We start from the raw sequence: 22243 nt of genomic DNA on the forward strand, positions 1-22243 counted from the left end.
ACAACATCTCCATCCTCGACATAACCCAATCAACCATCCAAATGGCTAATCTATGAACATCTCAAACAAGTTCTTCCTTCAACTCTTTGAAACCTTCCTCACATGCTCCTAGCCTTTATGATTTCACTTTCCTTTAGGTCAACTTAATCAAGGATGAATCCATAATTAAAAACCCATGTCCAACTAGTCTTTCAACTTATTCTAACTCTTTCAATTCTACTGGGGGCCATTCGATAAGGAGAAAGAGATAGGCTATGTATTGGGGATTAGATCAATATTCCAAAGTCTATTTCCTTTTCAAGAGGGATGTCTAGGAAATTCTTGGGGAAAAATTCTGAAAACTCATTAACAACTGAAACTGACTCCAGAGTAGGAGCTTAAGAATTTGCATCCCTAACCCGGACTTGATGATAAATGCAATCTTTGGAAATTGTTTTTTGAGCTTTAAGGCATTAGATGGATTGACCCTTAATCATGGAATTACTACCTTTCAATTGTAGGACTGATCATTAGAAAACTAAAACTTTAGCACACGAGTTCTACAACATATAAAAGCATAACATGCATAAAGCCAATCCATATCGAGAAAAACATCAAAATTAGTGATATCAAGTCAATTGAGGCAATTTTTTGAAAAACTAAAACTAGGAAATTTATATTGACTCTTTTAGCAACAACTGAATCACCAACTGGAGTATAGACCAAGAACGGCTCTAACAAGATCTTGGGACTAACAATGAATCTCATAGTAAGATAGGGAGTAATAAATGATAGAGTAACACCTATTTCTAACAATGCATAAATATCAAATCAAAGACTTTTAACATACCAGATGGAGTACCTTGCAGGGTCGGAGAGTCTGAAGGATCACTAGACTCAACCTGTTGATAAATCTCCTTTCCCTTTCTAGAAGCCAATAGACAATCCCTCTTCTTATGTTTACTTTTTCCATAACCATAACAAATTCTTGTACTGGCAAAACACTCCTGTTGATGATTCTTACCATACTAATAGCACAAAGGTAGGATTTTTCCCTTCCATCATTCTTCATTGAATATGAACCCAATGTTTCCCCCATTGATATCATTTGAAAATTCAAATTAAAGTCATTTACTCTCCTCATATTCCTTTGGCTCACCCATTTTCTCTTCTTAAAATTTATGCTCAAAGAAGTTACCATTTGTTGATTCAATTGATCGGTCACAGCTTTAGCCAATAATAACATGGCATCACAAAACTCAGCATTAGAGATATCAATACTTGAGGGTAGATTAATGGGAGTGGAAGAGCAACCATCTTGATCAATCTTGTGGCTGGTCTCTTCTTGGTGAGACATAATCTAAAACACCTAGGACATGAGTTATAAGGAATCCTTATAGGGTTCAACTCTATCGCATAATAAGATTATGAAAGAAGTTGATGTTTTTCCTAAATGCCTCGTAGCCTCCTATTCACAGATATGGTATGCTTCATACCGATGAATAAGAATCTATCGATGTAGCATGTTGGTCTCCCTAGGATGCTTTAAATCTTTTTCTCTGTTACAAAGTTTGTCATGACCCATGCTATACCCTAGGTGCGACACGATGATTATCATCCCGAAGGACCCCAACCAAGCCTCTTAGCATATCATTTATGAGCATACATAAGATAATTAAGGAAATAAGCTAAGGCATAGACTCAGAAGCATAGTCTCAATAAGGAGCATAGGTCTCAAAATTTGGAATGAAAGACACCATAGAATCTAAACATCCAACATGCCTCTACTAACTATATGGTGGCATAGGAAAAAATGCTAGCTCACCCAATATAAGCAATGAAAGGAAGTCATAAGCTTATAAGAAAGTAAAGTTTCACATATTTGGAACATGAGGACTCGCCACAAGTAAAACCGTAATAAACTCTAGCCACAAAAAAGAGGATGAACGTGATCATCAGAACCTATATTATGATACAATATAAGAAAAAAGTATGCGTTAGTACATGGAATGAACTAAGTATGTGAGAAGTACGAATGAAAAATAAATATATGATATAATCACTATGAAACATGGAATTCAAGAATAATATCTTAAAATATGATTGAAACCATGAAAATATTAAAACATTAAACTTATTAGTCAATGCATCAAAACATCATCAACATGAGAATAGCTACTGGACCGAACTCCACCTTAAAAGTCCTCTCGATGCTAAGTCTTTGTCCCAATGTAACTTTCATGAAAACATAATAATTTACATCACTAGGAAAGATAATAATAGATATCAATCCTTCTTTACAAAAAACACAAGAATAGTTCATTTGTTAACTTCATCTCGAATGTGTGAGAAGTTTTCCATCACAATATTTAACTTCTTTAACACGATTGTGCAAGAATTATCCTTATTGCACTGTATGTTATTTGCTTATAGCATCATTGAAATATCATTCATAAAGATTTCATTGAAATAACTTAAAAATCATGATCATAACTCATAAATCATACTTGAATATCATAATCATAACTCATAAAACATACTTGAAACTAGCATATAACATAGGTCTTTGAAATTAATCTTGAAATCATTCAATGTAATGTGAATTATCCATAATTAAGATAATATAATTGAAATGTATCATATTTAAGAAGATCCAATGCAAATCATGAAATTAGGGCTTATAGAAGAAGAATTCATAAGAGATTTTGAGAAAAAATATTTGGAATTCAATGAGTGAAAAGGATGAAAGATGAATTCCCACATACCTTGACCTTTAGAAGCCCTAAATTGAAAGTAATTGAAGCTTTATCTTGAGGAAATCCTTAAAATTTACTTGAGGAGGAAGGAAACTTGGAGAGCACACTTTTAGAGAGAAGATTTTGATTTAGGGTATTTGGATGAGAATGAGATGGTTAAGAGGGCTTAGATAAGGTAGAATAAACTCCCCAAAACCATCTACATTCATTAATGAACACATAGGGAAAGAACAAATTACCCTAAACTTAAAAATTGGAAATCACATGGATGGGGGACCCACTATGGTTCGTGAAACTCACCACGGCCCGTGGTGGTGGTCATTGTGATTGACTTTGATTTGGGTCTGAAGGGGTGATCTTTACGTAGGCCACCATCGCTCATGGTGCCCACCATGGGTCGTGGTCCCTCTCATGGTCCTCACCCATGATCCAACCTTGCACTAGGCTAGACCACAATGCATTTTCACGGTCTGTATTCATCTTCACGGTCGGTGAAGGGTGGTCGTGAACAGGTGACTACCTAATAAGGCTTCTCTAAAATGGATATAATTTTTTACTCCAAACTCCAAATGAGACAAAATTATTGGCATTGAAAAGAGGACTTAGAGAAATTTAATTTGATAGGTAGTGGAATACCTAATTTATTATATTCTATATCAAAACTCAATCATTGAGGAGGCTTTCAACTCAACTTTGTGCTAGAGGATTCTTGTGACCTTAATACATCTCCAAATCTATTCCCACACTAAAGAATTAAACTTAACACCTAGGAACAATTTAGAATCACTCTACACGACCCTATACGCATAAGAAGAATAGTTATGGTTTTAGATTAGAAATTTTTATGGTGTTACACCTTTAGATTTTTCTTTGTTATCCTCATATGAGGCCTATTCCAATTCCTTATTTAGACCATGAATTTGATCCAAATGCCTAAGAGCTTTTGGTAAAAAAAATTGAATGGAAAGGAATATGTGAGTGTGAAGACCCATAAAGTAAGAGTATTTGTGCTTGGAATAACTTATACCTTATGAGTAAGTAGATTAATGATAAGGGATAAACGAAGAAAAAGTGGTGAAAAAGACGTAGTTGTTGAAGAAATGCGTAATGAGAAGTGTAATGTATTAAAGTTCTTGAAAAAGTAGTCATTATTTATAGCCAAAACATAGTTCCTACCCGTCCCTCTGCCTACATTACAATCTGTGAAGTCCTAGTTGATCTTAAACTATCATATTCTTAAATTAAGGGAGTAAGAAACTAAGGGAAAGCTAATGGTTTATCTTCTATTGCATGAGAATTTGTTTGGGAGAGTGAGCGGAATTTTATTATGTGTGAGTTCTTGTGGGTGTCTCTCTTGTAGTGAGGGCATATGTTCAATAAAAGTTTGGTTATTTATGTGATCTCTTGAATAAGTAGTATGCATGAGTTTGCTAAATTGGTGAGTCAATTCTTGAGGTTGGAATGTTTGAATGATTACTTTGTGCGATATTAGTTGGATAACATGCTTGTGAGTGATATGCCATTCATGCATATAGTGTGCGTGAGTTGTCTTGTGTTTTGAGTTGTGGATTTGTTCGAGGACAAAAAAGCTTTAAGTGTGGGATGGTAATCTTAGACGTATTTATATATCTATTAGCTATGTTTAACCCATGATTGCTGCTAAGTAAGAGAGAAAATCCCTAGTTATACTTACCAATCTAGTCTTATTTATGTAATTTTGTTAACAAGTGTAATTAGATGTTTTGTACAATGGAAGCTGGGCAAAAGGAGCTAATAAGGACAAGAATGGAAACCAAGCTCAAGAAGGACGTGAAAGACGAGTGAAAAAGCTTAGGCCATGTAAAAAAGGAAGTACATACATAAGTCTGCAATGCGGACCTGGGAAATGAAATTGGGCTTTGAGAATTTTGTTAGGCTGTGGAGTTCGCGTTAGCTGCACGCCGTCGAGAAGAAGCAAAGTTTTTAAAACCTTAGGTTAGGGAAATAGTCCTTGTCGTGGACTTGGCAATTTAATTTTGCTCACGTCAAGTTTTCAAACTCTATAAATAGCACAAGTGTATTAATTATTAATTTTTTAGTCTTTTATCGATGCGAATTGGGCGAATCATGTGATGAACTTTAAGGTTATTATACTACTCTTTCATTTTATTATACTTTTAAATTTTCATTAAACATTTTGATATGATGATTCGAACAATGAGTAGCTAATTTCCTTATTCTAGGGCTGTGGCCACAAGTGATGGTATAATATTGATTATCTTTAGTAGAAGATAAGTTATTGGATTAGTTATTCTTGAATTCTAGTTTTCTTTATTTTAATTCCTGATCAATATTAACATACACATATTTTCCATTTTTGAATTCCAGAGACGAAATGAGGGATCGAATAAGGAATGTGTTCATTCTAGGGCATAAACTTAGAATGTTTCAAATATAAGATCAAAATATAGTTATATGTGTTGTTTGGTTAATAAGAAGATGATAGATTAATGCTATTCTTATTACGACCAAATTTCTCACCTCATGATGGCACCTACTATCAACCCACCAGTAGTTAAGCCTAACCCTATAGTCCGGAACCTTAGGGTATGGACCATTACAAGCGAAAGAAAAGAACCGAATAATAATAATAATAATACTGAGAAAAGAAGAATAATAACAATACAACAAGATAAACCCCAAGACCTGGTATTAGTTCATAGTCAAGCTACTAGGCCAAATAAAGAAGTAAAAGGTTTATACATATACAATAATAATAATAGTAATACAGACTATCTCCAAATACGAAATAAAGACTGGTCCAAGTCCATCATAGAAGGAGATTGGCAACTCTGAATGCCAAGAGCTCACCCAAGTCTCCAAAATCCAAGAGCTACTCCACATAATATCCAAATCAATAGTGAAAACCCGTACTATGATCTACAAGGTGCAGAAGTGTAGTATGAGTACCAATAGGTGGCACTCACTAGGCATCGACTGACTGAGCTCTAAAGTTAAAGCAAGTATAAAGAACATGTAAGCACGGAGTGTATATCACAAGTAACTAACAAGAATATTAGGGAATCTTGGTGTTGCGTCCAAATGCACACGCAAGTGTACGCGATCTCAAAAGTAATTTAGTGACCCCTTTTAAGAGCCGGATATCGAACCCACAGAAAAATTTAATTAGGCATTAGTTAGCTTTTCAATGAATCAAATTATTCATGTGTGTTTTCAAAGAGTTGAGTTCATTTATATCTACAAAATAATTATACCAAAGACAATATGAAAATCTGATTTTAACGATATTAGAGAAATTTTATCAATTTAAAGTAGAGTCCCAGTGTTTTATCACTCATAGATTTCCTGTCTAACCTCTTTTACTTTGGTATCTAATAGGTTTTTCGATTACTGATTTATAGGGTTGATTTTATAATTATGATCTTCCGACCTTTAATTGCCTACTCTTGTTGACAACTTAAGTACATCGTTGAGAGGAGAAAAGCATAAACCAACAAAAAAGCATTAATCATATCAACCTGTTTAGAAACCAAACATGGTGTATACATATGCGTCATGGTCATTCTATACACGAATTATTCTAGACAATTCTTGAACAAACATTCTCCTTATATTCTAGTGTTCTATCCCCTTTCCATCTTCTGAGTTCCGGATGGACAACAATTTTTTTCTAATGGTGATCAAGCATTAAAACAATCAAAATGAGAATATAAGGGTAATCACATAAAAAAACTCATTTTCAACCAAAGCAATAAGATTTAAACCTTCATCTTGTGGATACAACCCAATAACAAGGGGATTTAGCCACTCAGTGTTTGTAACATAACTACATAAATCATTACTAACATAAAAACTTGAATTCCAATGAAAGAAAAGAAGAAACTATCACCAAAAGTAGCTCTTCCTTCATCTTCTTCAATCCTTTACCGACAACCTAATCTACTTTTTAATAAAGTATATAAAGGTGTTATTTATAGCACCAAAAATGCGGAATTAAAGTAGGTGCACTGAAGTCCGCGACATGGACATGGTTCATTTTAGAGCAATTTTTCAATTAATGTATCGGCAGAAATTAGTTCTATCCAGAACTAGGTCCGCGTCACACTATTGAGTTGAATAAATTCCAACTTTTGGAATTTAATCACTGAAGTTTAAGTCCGCGATGCACATACTTTTTTATAGTGCATTTTCTTCACATTTTGTTCTCAACTTCTCATTTGAGCTCCACTTTCAATCCGGTCAAGCTTTGAATGTCTATTCTTTCTCAATTAGCCCTGAAAGTGTCTAATCATGTTGATTGGTTACAACAATACACAAATATACAAAAACTATGAACTAAACTCTAGGAATTTGCTCTCAACTTGACTAATGAATTATGAGTTTTATGTACTATTGGGCACATAAATGTACCCAGGATCACCACCCCACACTTACAACTTTGTTATTCCTCGAACAAACTCCCAGCCTTATTTCTAAAATAACAAATACATGATATATAAAGTAATTCTACCAAACCACAGTGATTGCATAATTAGCTTGCAGTACAAACACATTTCTAATTTTTCAAGTAACTGACTAACTCAACACTGCATAAACTCGAGAGTTGACTCTATAATGAATCAAACTCATAGATCTTGTTAAATTAAAATTCCTGAAGAATTACCATTTCTTCATTAAACATGTTCTCTCACCAAGAAATATTTACCCATACTCTCGCAGTTACATTCTTTGTCAACAACAATGGGTATTTAGACAAAATTCGCTCACTCTCTCAAATGAAATCACAAGTTTCTCAAGATGAACCATAGGCTTGCCCTTAGTATATTAAGCAGTTCTATTAAGGCAGCTAAGAATTAAGGATCACTTAGGACTTTTTCAAGTTGTAACGTAGGCTAGGGGACGGGTAGGTAGAAATCTAGACATGTATAGTGACTTGGTTCCCAAGCGCTTTTAACACACTACATTCATTAATCCCATGTAAGTATTTTATAACCTTAGTCTTACCACTTTGTTATTTCATTAGCTTAACCTTTTACTTCCTTTATTTGTGTAGAGGAATTCTTCTTTTCTTTACTAACTTCAATCATAATGTGGTTGACGTTCTTTTCGCTTTCCACAAGCTTGTCTTCCCTAACACAAGATTTTATTTCAATTAATTGCACCAATGGTTTTATTCTTAGTAACCCAAGGTTGTTAACCCCCCATTTCTTAGCATTTTCTCTTGTAAAGCGCTTGGCTTCTTGGATAAAAATTATGGTCTCAGAAAAAATGGGAATAGGCTTCAAACTAGGCTGCCAAAGAATCAAGTCAAAGCCTCAAAAGGGCTAACTATGTACAACAAGTGGTTACCAAAGAATTGCCTAGATCCTTTCCCTAAATTCTAAACTTCCTTTGTTTTCACTACTCATACACATAGGGCAAGTTCTAGCAATCAAAAGAAACCAGGACTATATAATTAATCTTACTCAAACTGCATATGTTTAATTTCAGAACGATAATTCTTCAGAAATTTCAACCACAATCACATGAATAAAACATTATTCAAAACCTAACAACAGAGTCTTAAGCTCTGGAGTTCCCAATATTTCATTTATGCCCATTGGAGATAGAGGAACATCAATCCCTTGCACTGTGATGTAATGAGTATGTGATCAGGTTTATAATTTGCATAAAATTCCCATACCATGTGAAAATTACACGGCTTTAGGTCAGCGAACAAGAAATGCATATCTAGTTACTCTATTCTCCTCATGATTTGGGGTTAGTCTCTGGCCAATTTTTCTTTATCAATCGGCATATCGGAGAGATAGTAAGACTCAGTGTGTCATTTGTACCAGTGTTTCCCTGTTGGATGTACCGCTTTTAAGATAAATCGATGAGATTACCCTCGAGGCATAAGTGGGGCAGTTCGTATAAAGGGTTACCATTGCAAATAAGCCATCCAAAAACAACATATAAGAACCTTAATGTGCATTCGAATTTCAGGCCCGTAACCCACACTCAAGCATTTCATTAGCACACAAGTGATATAAAGGTACTCAAACTTCCCTTTATTTGAATACTTTGTGTATACATGCTAACAAACCAACCCACACTTCAAATAATCAATATGGTGACTCCAATACTATACAAATTCAAAAAAGCCTCCAATAATCTAGTATATCCCTCAAAAGGAAACACACATGATTCAATACCATAAGCCATTTCAACCCAAACTTTTAGAACAGTCCTACATCACCCACACTGAACTCACAGATAAACTCAAAATTAAAACAACATAGTATTCAAGTTCAAGCAGAAATGTGTATACATAATCATGACTACTACAAGCATGTTTTCAACCCAAGATTTGGAAAAATAGAAACTTCACCCCATACTATTTTCATAAATCAAACCAAGTTCAACACATTACTTTATGCATGTTTACTCAAGAATTTAACACATATTGTTCATAACAACCACAACATCCATTTTTTTCTAATTATCAAAATTCGGGTTAGATTTCAAGAACTTAACCCAAAATCAGTTAACCACAACAAACAATTTCTAAGAAATTTTACACACTTATAAGCATTTCAATCTTAGAAAAATGAAACTCAATTATATTGAGTCAAAACCTGAGGCCCAAGAACTTACTCATATAAATTTCAACCATTTATATCATAAAAGTAGTTCAAGAATACATACCTTGTTGGTCTGAAGTAGAAACTCAAAAATATTTACTTGAATTTGATGTGTGCATCACAGATTTTCCTTAGAATAAAGGAGATATTGAGAGTAGAAGAGAGAAAATGGTTTAATTTAAGGAATAAAATAAAGTTGAAAGGATCTTTCTTGGTGTTTAAAAACTGATTTAGTCAGGTACACCCATTAAAAATGATTTAAACTTATCTTTTTAAATGAAAGATCCCAAAAAATGTCTCAAGTCCGCGATGTGGACTTGCCACAAACCTTACTATTTAGCATGCCAAAATTCGAAATGGCAGTTTGTGCTAAAATAAGTCAGGTCCGCCGCGATGTGGACCTGGCGCAGACTTTACTTGGAACTTATTTTCACCAAAAATATTCAAAAACATACCTGAGAAAAATTTGAACTGAGATGAAATAGGTTCGCGATGCTGACTTGTTGCGAACCTTATTAAGCAAGCTTCGTCCAAATTCTGTTTTATTTTCTTTTTTTTTTTTTTTATACACTCATTTATACACTAAAACAAAATAAAATTTTAGCAAACAAAAAAATCCATTATAACATCTAATTAAAAAAAAATACACTACCTCACGGGTTGCCTCCCGTGCAACACCTAATTTAAAGTCGCGGCACGATTAAGTTGTAGCTTCATTCATTCTTAAAATCAATTCTTTCTTCCTCACGATCGACATCTTGTCCAAAGTAGTGTTTCACACGCTAGGCATTCACCACGAATATGGTTGATTTTTAGTTATTCCATAGTTCCACGACTCCATGTGCCGACATTTTCACCACCTCAAATGGTCCACTCTATTTTGATCAAAGCTTACCTAAAAAAAGATACAAAAGTGAGTTCAAAAGAAAGACTTTTTGACCTGGCTCAAATGTTCGACCGACTATATGCATGTCATGCCATCACTTCATCTTCTCTTTACACATCTTTGCATTCTCATAACCATGGAGTTTGAATTCCTCCAATTCATGGAGCTAATCCATACACTTTCTACCTACCTATTCTGTGTCTAGGTTCAACTTTTTGATTGCCCAATATGCTTGGTTCTCCAGTTCTACCGGCAGGTGACATGCTTTTTCAAAAACCATATGGTATAGTGAAGTGTCAATTGGTGTTTTGTATGTAGTCTGGTAGGCCCAGAGTGCTTCATCTAGTTTGATAGCCAGTCCTTCCTTGTAGCATTGGTTTTCTGAATGATTAGCTTTACCTTACGATTTGATACCTCAACATGTCCGCTAGTTAGGGGGTGATATGTTATGGTGACCTTGTGATTGACATGAAATATAGCTAACAGATTCTTTATCGTTTGGTTTATGAAATGCTTACCTCTATCGTTGATGATAGCCTTTGGATGCCAAACCTTGTGAAAATGTGCTTCTTGAGGAAGCGACTTACCACTTTAGAATCATTGGTTGGCAATGCAATGGACTCAACCCATTTAGAAACATAATCAACTGCCATAAGTATATACTGATTTCCATATGACGATGGGAAGGGACTCATGAAGTCAATTCCCCGCACATCAAAGATCTCTACCTCCAGGATGTCATTCAATGGCATCTCGTGCCTTCTTGATATTGTTCCCAAACTTCGGCATTGATCACAACTCTTCACAAATCCTGCAGCATCTTTAAATAAATTAGGCTAAAAGAAACTTGACTGTAATACCTTATAGTCTATTCATTCGCCTCCATGATGTCCACCGTAAGCAGGCAAATGGCAACTGTATAGAATTTATTGAACTTTAGACTCAGACATACATCTCCGTATCGTCTTATCAACTCATTTTTTGAACAAAAAAGGTTCATCCCGTACATAGAACTTTGCTTCATACATTAGCCTCTTCTTTTGTTGGAAGTTTGCTCCAGGGGGAAATACTCCACTCATAATATAGTTCACAATATCTGCATACTATACGAGGTCTTGTACCTGTATAGCCAATAATTTCTCATCCAAAAACTCTTCCTTTATTGACTTTTCCTCACCTACATGGGATGAATCCTCTAATCTTGATAAATGGTCTTCTATTTGATTTTCATGTCCCCTCCTATCTTTGATTTCAATATTGAATTCTTGGAGTAGTAAGATCCATCTGATTAATCTAGGTTTTGCATCCTTCTTGTTGAACAAGAACCTGAGGGCTGCATGGTTAATATAAACAATAACGTTTATACATACCAGGTAAGAGTAGAATTTATCAAACGCATAAACCAATTCTAGCATTTCCTTCTCTCTAACAGTGTAGTTGGCCCAAGTAGAGTCAAAAGTCTTTCTGGAATAATAGATGGAGTGAAAACATTTCTCATTCCTTTGTCCTAGAACTTCTCCCACTGCTATTAGCATCGCACATCAGCACAAAATGTAGCTCCCAGTCAGGAGCTATGAGGATGGGGTCTTCAATCAGCTTCTTCTTCAAGAGTTCAAAGTCCTACAAATATTTATCATCAAAAATAGATTTTCCTTCTTTTCTAACAACATGCACATGGTTCTTGCGATCTTTGAAAAATATTTGATGAATTACCGATAGAATCCAGCATGACCTAGAAAACTGCGGACACCTTTCACTGAAATAGGTGGTGGAAGCTTCTCAATCACTTCAATTTTAGCTTTGTGTACCTCCAAACCCTCTTTTGAAACTTTATACCCCAACATAATACCCTTCTTACCAACAAATGACATTTCTCCCAGTTTAAGATGAGATTTGTTTCTTCACACCTTGCTAGTACTTTCTCTAGATTATGGAAACAAAGATCAAAAGACTCTCCAAAGACTAAAAAGTCATCCATAAAAATCTCTACAAACTCTCCTCCATATGATGAAATATAGAAATCATGAACCTTTAAAAAGTGGCAGAAGCATTGCAAAGACCAAATGGCATACCCTTAAATGCATATGTCCCATACGGGCATGTGAACGTTGTCTTTTCCTAATCTTCCGGTGCAATGGTGATCTGGTTGTAACCCGAATACCTGTCCAAGAAATAATAGTACTATTGGCATTCTAACCTATCAATCATTTGGTCAATAAATGGTACAGGGTAGTGATCCTTTCTTGTGGCATTATTTAACTTTCTGTAGTCCATGCATATATGCCAACCAGTTACTGTTCTTGTGGGCATTAACTAATTCTTCTCATAAGTCACTACAGTCATTCCCCTTTTCTTTGGTAAATACTGAACTGGGCTTACCCACTTACTGTCAGAGATTGGGTATATTATGCATGCATCTAGCAACTTAATTATTTCTTTCTTCACCACCTCTTTCATGATAGGTTTTTTAACCGGCGTTGTGGTTGCATACTAGCTTTATGTCCTTCTTTCATAAGAATCCTATGCATCCACAAAGCGGGGCTGACACTATGAATACCATCCATTTTCCATCTAATTGCCTTCTTATGCCTTTTTATTACCTCAAGTATTGTTCTGACCTACCTCTCAGACAAAGCAGAAGAAGGAATTATAGGTAAATTATTATTCACTCTGAGAAAAGCATACCTAAAATGTGTTGGCAATTGCTTCAACTCCAAGGTAGGAGCTTCTTCCAGAGATGGCTTAGATGAAGGACCCAATTCTCTATTTAAAGGTTCCACACTCTTTTTCCACAGGATGACATTTGGCATATCAATCACACTAGCTAAGGAACTTTTGGTAAAGTGCATTGAGCTAAGACTTCCTCATCGATGACAGTTATAGAGAAAAACTCTTCATAGACTGCGGGCAACTTTAGTGCCTGATATACATCGAACACCTCTACTTTGTCATGTGCTCTCATAGTCAATCTACCTGCAGCCATGTCAATAAGTTCACTGCCTGTTTCTAAGTGCGAACGCCCCAAGATAAAAGAAACATCTAGGTCAAGATCAAAATATAATACAACAAAATCAACAGGAAAGATGAGGGATCCCACTTGAACTAACACATCCTCAATATTACCATCAGGTCTAGCTACAGAATGATCAGCTAACTATAACAAAATAGTGGTTGCCTTAAGTTCTCCCAAACCTAATTTCTTAAGCATAGATCTAGGCATCAAGTTTATACTAGCACCTAGATCACATAGACCTCTTGCATTACTGTACTTACCAATAGTTACCTTTACCATGAAACTACCTTATTTTTGTTCAGCTAGAAGCTAAACTTTGTTCAAGATTCTTGAGCTATACTCTTTAGTGAGTGCCACTGTTTTAAATTTAGCTAACTTGCTCTTGTTGGCCATAATATCTTTGACAAACTTGGCATATTTTAAAATGCCCTGCAACACATCAATCAAAGGTAAGCTAATTTGTACCTGTTTAAGCATGTCTATAAATTTTTCAAAATATTCCTCCTCTTTCTTCTTTTTAATTTTTTGTGGGAATGGGGGAGGTAGTTTTATTTTCTTCTCTTACTCCATTTGTGGTCGTCTAGATTCACTAGCTTCACTCTCCTTAGCTTTACCTTTGCCTTCACTACCTTTTCTTTGTGGTGCTAGCTCAACTAATGCTCATCTACTTTGTGTGCTCACAACATTTGCCTACTTGGGGTTGGGATCAGTGTTACCTGGTAAACCACCTTGTGGGCGCGAATTTTGAGCACTTTCTAGCTTTTCTACCTGTTTCTTTAAATTTTGAGTAGTGATTTGGTATTGACAAATGTCTGCAGCTAGCTTATCTTGGTCATTCATGAGTTTTTAAGCATGTCTTCCATACTCATGTTTCCTGCACTGCTTGATTGTTGGTTAGACTGGTCTTGCTAGTTATAGTGATGGCCTCCTCCTTGTGGTCTATATGGACCGTGAACTTGATGTTGATTTTGCTAATTTCCATCTTATAAGAAGTTAGGATGGTTTCTCCAATTTGGGTTTTAAGTATTTTCATAGTTCTAATTGCCTCCACCCTTAGGTGCATTACCTACTAAATCCACCGACTCAGAATTAGCTCCATAGTATTCTGGCACATGTTTGCTACTGCCACACATCTCGTACCACATGTGTTGTTATTAGACCATCTTCACCGGAACTTGCTACTGTCCTTTTGCTAAAGTGTTGAAATGTGTTGTCATTATGTTTTGCATTGATGTAATTGTGTAGTCAATGCTGTCACCGCATCAACTTCCAACATGCCTGCTTGTTTTTAAACTACAAGTCTAGAGTTTCCTCCGTTCCACTTAGGATTTCCTTGAGATATGTGATTAAGCAATGTATAGAGTTTATCATATGTTTTCTCTAGTGCCTTTCCACCTGCTGCAGAGTCAAGAAGAATTTTGGTGTTTGGTTCCAACCCTTGTATAAAGGTGTGGACCAACACCTCATTAGCATGATAATGGTGAGAAAAACTAATGAGTAAATATTTAAACCTGTCCCAAGATTGATATAATTTTTCTCCAAAGTTTTGTTTAAAGCTTAAAATTTCAGCCCTCAACTTAGCTTTTTTCCCTGAAGGAAAGAACTTGATAAGAAACTTGTGATCTAAATCATTCCATGAAGTGATTAAATTTGGTGTTTCCGACTTCAGCCACCTCTTAGCTTCCCCCAATAAAGAAAAGGGAAACAATGTTAACCTTACATAGTAAGGATATACCCCATTAGGTGTATAAGTATCGCTATTCTCCAAGATATTCTGGATATGGACTTGGGGATCTTCACGAGGCAAACCTGTAAATTTTCCATTAGAGTGCAACAGCTGCACCGTGTTCTATTTTAGTTCAAATCTTCCTTTTGCTGACAGTTTCTAAATATTGGAGGTTACATTCACTGTGAGTGGGACTGCCACATCACGTACTGTCCTGGCTTTCATATCCACAGGGACCTCTACAGGCACTTTGTTAGTATCGCCCACATTTACCTATGGTATTGGATATAGAAAAGTTGCTCTCCTTCTTTGCTGATGCAGAAATCTTTTAGGCTCAACTAACGACTCTACAATATTCCCACTTCTGTCCAGTGTGCCTTTGTGAGTTCTCCTACCAGCAATAACAGTTAATATCAAGTTGTTAACACAAACATAAATAATAATGAAACTTTGCAAAGAAAACTATTGCCAAATTAAATAATTTCCCTGGCAATGGAGCCAAAAACTTATTGCGTACAAACACACATGCAAGTGTATGTGATCTCAAAAGTAATATAGTGACCCTTTTGAAGAGCCGGATATCGAACCCACAGGAAAATATGAATCAAATTATTCATGTGTGTTTTCAAAGAGTTGAGTTCATTTATATCTACAAAATAATTATACCAAAAAGAATATGAAAATCTGATTTAATGATATTAGAGAAATTTTATCAATTTAAAGTAGAGTCCCAAAGTTGTAGCATTCATAGATTTCCATCCAGTCTAACCTCGTTTACTTTGGTATCCAATAGGTATTTAGATTACTGATTTACAGGGTTGATTTTACAATTATGATCTTCTAACCTCTAATTGCCTACTCTTTTTGATAACTTGACTACATCGTTAAGCGGGGATAAGCATGAACAAACTAAATACATTAATCATATCATCCTATTTAGTAACCAAACATGGTGTATATATGCGTCACAGTCATTCTATACACAAATTATTCTAGACAATTCTAGGACAAACATGCTCCTTATATTCTAGTGTTCTATCCCATTTCCGTCTTCTGAGTTCCGGGTGGACAATAAATTTGTTCTAATGGTGATCAAGCATTAAAACAATCAGAATAAGAATATAAGAGTAATCACATATAAAAACTCATTTTTAACCAATGTAATAAGATTTAAACCTTCATCTTGTGGCTACAACCCAAGAACAAGGGTATTTAGCCACTCATTATTTGTAACATAATTACATAAATCATTACTAACATAAAAACTTGAATTCCAATGAAAGAAAATAAGAAAATATCACCAAAAGTAGTTCTTCCTTTGAATTCTTCAATCCTTTCCCGACAATTTGATCTACTTTTTAATAAAGTATGTAAAGGTGCTATTTATAACACCAAAAATGCGGAATTAAAGTAGGCGCACTGAAGTCCGCGATGTGTATTTGGTTCATTTTAGTGCAATTTTTCAATTTATATGTCGGCAGAAATTAGTTCTATCCAGAATGCGGACCTGGCATGCACCACACTGTTGAGTAGAATAAATTCCATGTTTTGAAATTTAATCACTGAAGCTCAAGTCTGCTAAGCGGAAATACTTTTTTTTAGTGCATTTTCTTCACATTTTGTTTCCAACTTCTACTTTGAGCTCTACTTTCAATCCAATCAAGGTTTGAATGTTCATTATTTCTCAATTAGCCCTGAAAGTGTCTGATCATGTTGGTTGAGTACAACAATACACAAATATGCAAAAAATATGAACTAAACTCTAGGAATTTTCTCTCAACTTGACTAATGAATTATGGGTTTTATGTGCTATTGGGCACATAAATATACCCAAGATCACCTGTAATAAGAACATCTGATAAAAAGGGGGGGATAGTAAACAATCAAGGAAACAAAGGACGTACCTGGTGGCGTCATCCCAAGACCTAAATACGATAACACACTATGAAGGGGAGACAACTAAATGACAAACTACTAACAGAAGTAAGCACAGATAGAACATAAAGGCCCAAAGGACTATATCAACTAAATCCCTGTACAAAAGATAGATAAATAAGAACAAGGGTAGTAACTACCTTCAAACAAGAAACCACCCTTTATACCGCTACAAGTTCGCAAATAGTATAACAGTACCTCTCAAGCCCTTATGTACCCGAGAAGTTCACTCACAAACAGGTAAACCCGTATGGCATCCTTTACTATCGACAGGTACAAACAACTCTGTTGGTGATAGATAATGCATATATTCATGAAAGTAATGCAGCAAAACTAATAGTACCATCGATGCCCAGCACCTCATACCAAGATAGTATACCTACTTCTAGTCCTAGCCAGGAAGTAGGACCCATGCGCCTCTATGGGATCTCCATGGGGGGCTTGGGAATGCCCCTATATACCGCCTAGTCCCGATCCAGGTCTTATCTCAATCTGTAACATGAACGCATCCTCGATGCCTCAAATCAATATCATAAAATAAGAGCATCCTCGATAGCTCAAATCAGTATAAAATGAGCGCACCCTCGATGCCTCGAATTAGTATAAAAATGAGTGCATCCTCGATGTCTCAAATTAGTATGATAAAATGAGTGCATCCTCGATGCCTCCAGTCCACTGAAATAGTAGTAAAAAGGTAGTACAACCCTCCACTCGTATAAAATAGTTTGAGTTACAACCCAGCTTTCTCAAATCAATGCTACATCCAATGCATGCATTGGGATCGATTACATCCGTGAGAAAACAATGATCCAATGCAATGCATGTCATCACTAGCACCTAAAAAAATACACAATCACATACAATAATGACTCCATAAGCACCTATCCTCTAGAGCATACAACAAGGCTCACAAACATAATCAACCTCAAATCAAGACCTGAAACTCAACTTTACTCCTCTAACTCAAACACAAGGCCCAACAGGGAACTCAACCCCAACTGGATAACAAGAAGGAAGAAAAGAGGAAACAAGTGCTTAACTAGTCAATCAATACCTCCAGATCCATCTGGGAGAATATCCACCTTGAGATTCATAACCACAGATAGCCCCGCCAAATGGCAATAGGAAAGCATAGGGGATTCTAACTCTAAATCTAGAAATAGAGTCCAATAGTATTACACAAGCCTAACCAGGTGGAAATCACTACACCAAGGCTCTAACTCAAGTGTACTATAATAATAAAGAAACCAAGTCTCCCAAACCTTTGCCAACAATAATTACAGCAACTATAGATCAATTCAGACAAGTCTAAGGCACAAATCTGCCAATCATCATAAACAATGAAAACATCGCCTAAAATAGGTTAATAAAGGACAAACTAAGTAATTAAGGACAAACTAAGACATAATTAATAAGCTTACCAACTAGATAGGAAGTCTTATAAAGGCGAACTAGCCTAAGGCTCATACCGGGACAAAGAACCAAAAATCTAGGAATCAAGCCAAACCCGTCATATACAATCCAAACCACAAGAAAAATATACTAAATAATTGGAGCTCAATCAAAGAATAGAAGACCTTAGCTATAACACCCCTCAAAACTTTTCCCTAAGATTCGAACCCTTCTTGTATTTGGGTAGTGTCGAACTCTAGTATTGTAGAGCATTTGCATGAATTAAGATGAGTCTTTGAGAAATGGAGCAGCGTTAGAGGTGATGTGGGGTCATGAAGGACCCCTAGGACCAAATCAAATCCAAAAGATTCGTCGTGGCTAAGTTTGAGGAAGAGTTCACATAAGGGGGTTGACTTCTAAGGACCCTATCTTTTGAAATATGATGATCTGGGTGTCCCACGACCTATTGAATTAAAGGTCGTCAAGTCTTCTTTCCAACGCCACCAAGAATGTACATTTTGGAGTTTGGAATAAAAAGATATGACGATCCTAAGACGAACTATCATGGCAGGAATTTCATTTTTGGCCTGGGTTGCAACTGTTGGGGAAATGGCCTTGGCGTTGTAATGGAGAGATGTGCCACTATCGTGCCAGAAATATGCCTCAGTAGTTTATTCCTTAGCGCGACGCGCCACTAAAAGTTGTGCAGGATTTTTTAGGCCAAATTTCCAGAACCCAGAAAAAAAACTGGCCTTAGCGCTGTAAGGGCGCGACGCGCCACTATTGCTCTAGAAACATGCCTCAGTAGTTTGGTCTCTGGCGCGGCGCGCCACTAAAAGTTGTGCAGGTTTTTAGGCGTAATCGGCCTGGCGCTGCACTGGCGCGATGCACCACTTTCGCGCCAGGAGCATTTTAGCCTATTTTCAGAACTTTTAAGAAGGGGCAATTTGGGAACTTACCCAAGTTATATATGTATCATCCTTGGGAATTTTGGGATCACAATTTGCATCCCCACTCTCTCTCTAGAAAAGCCCTAGGAGTCTCTCTCTCTCTCTCTTCTTCTTCTTCTCCATTTCCAACAAGAAGAGTTCCAAGAGCTTCAAGACTCCAAGTTCCCATTGAAGGCCCAACAACAAGGTTTTCTTCAAGTCTTCACTAAGGTATGTAAGGATATCCAAAACATGGGTTGAGTCCACCCATGTGCCCTACTCTTGCTTTGAAGTTAGATGTCCATGAAAAATGGAGTTTCTTGGTATGGTTTATGTTTGAATGAGTTTTCTCCCCTATTTATTTGATGCTATATGTGTTGATATTGTTGAGCTAAGAAGTTCCTAAAACCTTCATGTTAGTGTGAGTTGATGGAGAGGACTTATTAATATGTTTTGTTGATCTCTTTAACCATGTAATTATGTTGCATAAGTCAATTTCCTTAAATGTGTTATTCTACTTAAATTGTTGAGCTAAAGTCATAGAGTTGTGATGAGTCTTGAGGAGATGTCATAAATGCTTATCTAAATGAGGCTTGATTGAGTTAATTGGAGGATAGAATTGACGAGTGGACGAGGTCCTAAATGGAACTTGCCATTATGACTTAATTAAGTTGAAATGAGGATAGAGTTGATGAGTTGGCAATGTCCCATATGAAACTAGCCGTGAGAGTCTGTTTGAGATAATTGGAGGGAGTCTTATGAGCATAGAGTCATGGGAGGAGTATTGAGCACCTAGGCGGGCGAGAGTATAGTTCGTACTCGAACCCCAGGAACTACGCCGCCAACGTAGGTAGGGATAGAACCGTTAAAGTCGGATGCTTACCATGGGATCGAACCGTTAAAGTCGGATATTTCCCATTTATTTGTCGTGAAATGATAGGACTTGACTAATCAATGGAATCCATGATTAGGGAGACGTTCATGCCCTGGCAAGGTATGGACGGACGTGGAAACAACATCTTATTTTTGTACTATCACTGGCTCATAAGTGATGGTTGTCGGATAAGAGAAACTCCTATTTAGATCTTGCTAGTACTCCGAGTCAGTTGAGTTGAGTGGCATGAGATTTGTTCCGATCTAAAACACTTCTTGTTAGACTTAGGACCCTTGAGTGAGTTGTTATGTATATATGTATATATGAGTTGAGATCCTGAGTTGATATTGATGTTTTCTTGATGTTCGTTTCTTCCGGCCATTTAACATACTCGTACATTCCATGTACTGACACCATTTAGCCTGCATCGTTTCATGATGCAGAGACAGGTACTAGAGATCATCAATCGGCACTTCGTTGAAGATCCACATACACTTCCAGCCAGTTGGTGAGTCCTCCTAGTTTCCGGAGGATGTTGAGCTTTCTTGTATAGTTTTGTTGTCATTTCCTTTATTTTGATTGTTGGTAGCCATGGGCTTGTCATTGGCACCTTCTAGACTTTGATAGAGGCTTCATAGACTAGAGTGTGGGAAGGTTGGACTGCTACTTTTGAGAAGTCTTATTATATCTGTTTTGATGAGTTGATAGTGATTGGCCCTTGGCCCTTATATCATAAATAGTATATTATGATTGAACCCTCCTTCGAGTGAATGTGATTGAATGATAGTGTGACTGAATCAGGTGGTTCGTTTGAAGGTCAGAAATGGCTTTCGAGTGCCGGTCACATCTAGGGTACCCTCCCGGGGCGTGAAAGTAGCCTACCTCGAAGCCGAACACGCACGCTCTAAGTCCACTTCGTGATAGTTTTTTGCTCCAAAATCAACTCCAATTGCCTCCAGGCTAACAAAATATGGATCACCTCGTCAATACAAACATTTTGACACTAAAATTATATTTTTGGAGACGGACATAAAATTGGGTCTAAAATGAGATTGTGGGACCCGCAATGGGAATCCCAAAAATAATGCACACTATTGATCTTGTACCCAAAAATGGGGCAAAAAATCGATGCTCAAAATATCCCAAATCAGCCCAATTATTTAAAACTCCATTAAAGCCCTAACTAAGCTTGAGCAGCTCCTTTGGGGTGGATTTTACCTCAAAACGTCACCTTGCATGCTTTCCTGAATACGCCAACACGTAGCCACGATCAACACAAACCCATAGCATATAAAATCACTCAATTGGGAGGTCTATATCTTCCAAAATTACAAAAGAGGGAAGGGGGTAAGGGATATTTACGTCACTGGTCTTAATTAAAAGACTAGTGAATTTCTATCCACAGACACGGAGAAAGGGTCCGCAAATGTGCAGGATAACCTCCAAAGGCTTCACGTACATGGAAATTCCATCGCGAATGCAAAGGGTTAAGCCATCTGGCTCTGCGAACGCGGCAGGGACAACGCAAACATAAAAGTCAATGTCTTAGGCTTCCGCAAATGAGGAGACCAAGATCCTTGGCTTCTATAAATGTGGCCCCAGAGGCACGAACGCGAAGACAAAAATTCGTCTGCACCATCTGATGCATATTCGTTGGTTTTGGAAATTTCCCAAACTCTGGTGGGGTGCTCAGAATATTTTTGAAATCCCGTGCATACACATGGACTATGCTACCCAACCAAATTCGATGTTCCGAACTCAATGGCACACTCGAAATTTCATCCAAGGTTTTCTTGACAAAATATGAGTCCCACACCCAAGCATAATTTTTTCCCATTTCCACTAGAATGTTCGAAATGAGACCGGAAGCCTTGGGACACAAAGGAAAGGTCGTTCTAGACCAAACTCGACATTTTGGAGCTAACTGCGCTGATAGAATTTCAATCTGAGGAAGTTTTCCAAGAATATTGACCAAAGTCAATCTTAGGCCATATTTCAAAGGCTAAAGAACCAAGTGGCCTCAAACTTGCACTGATTGCCTCGATACTCATGCTGACCATACTACTAGCCTAATTTGATCATTTCGAAGCTGATGGAACCATCGAAATTTTTTTTGAGGTCAATTTCATA

Source organism: Solanum dulcamara, chromosome 12 (genome assembly GCF_947179165.1).
Source record: "Solanum dulcamara chromosome 12, daSolDulc1.2, whole genome shotgun sequence".
Taxonomy (NCBI): domain Eukaryota; kingdom Viridiplantae; phylum Streptophyta; class Magnoliopsida; order Solanales; family Solanaceae; genus Solanum; species Solanum dulcamara.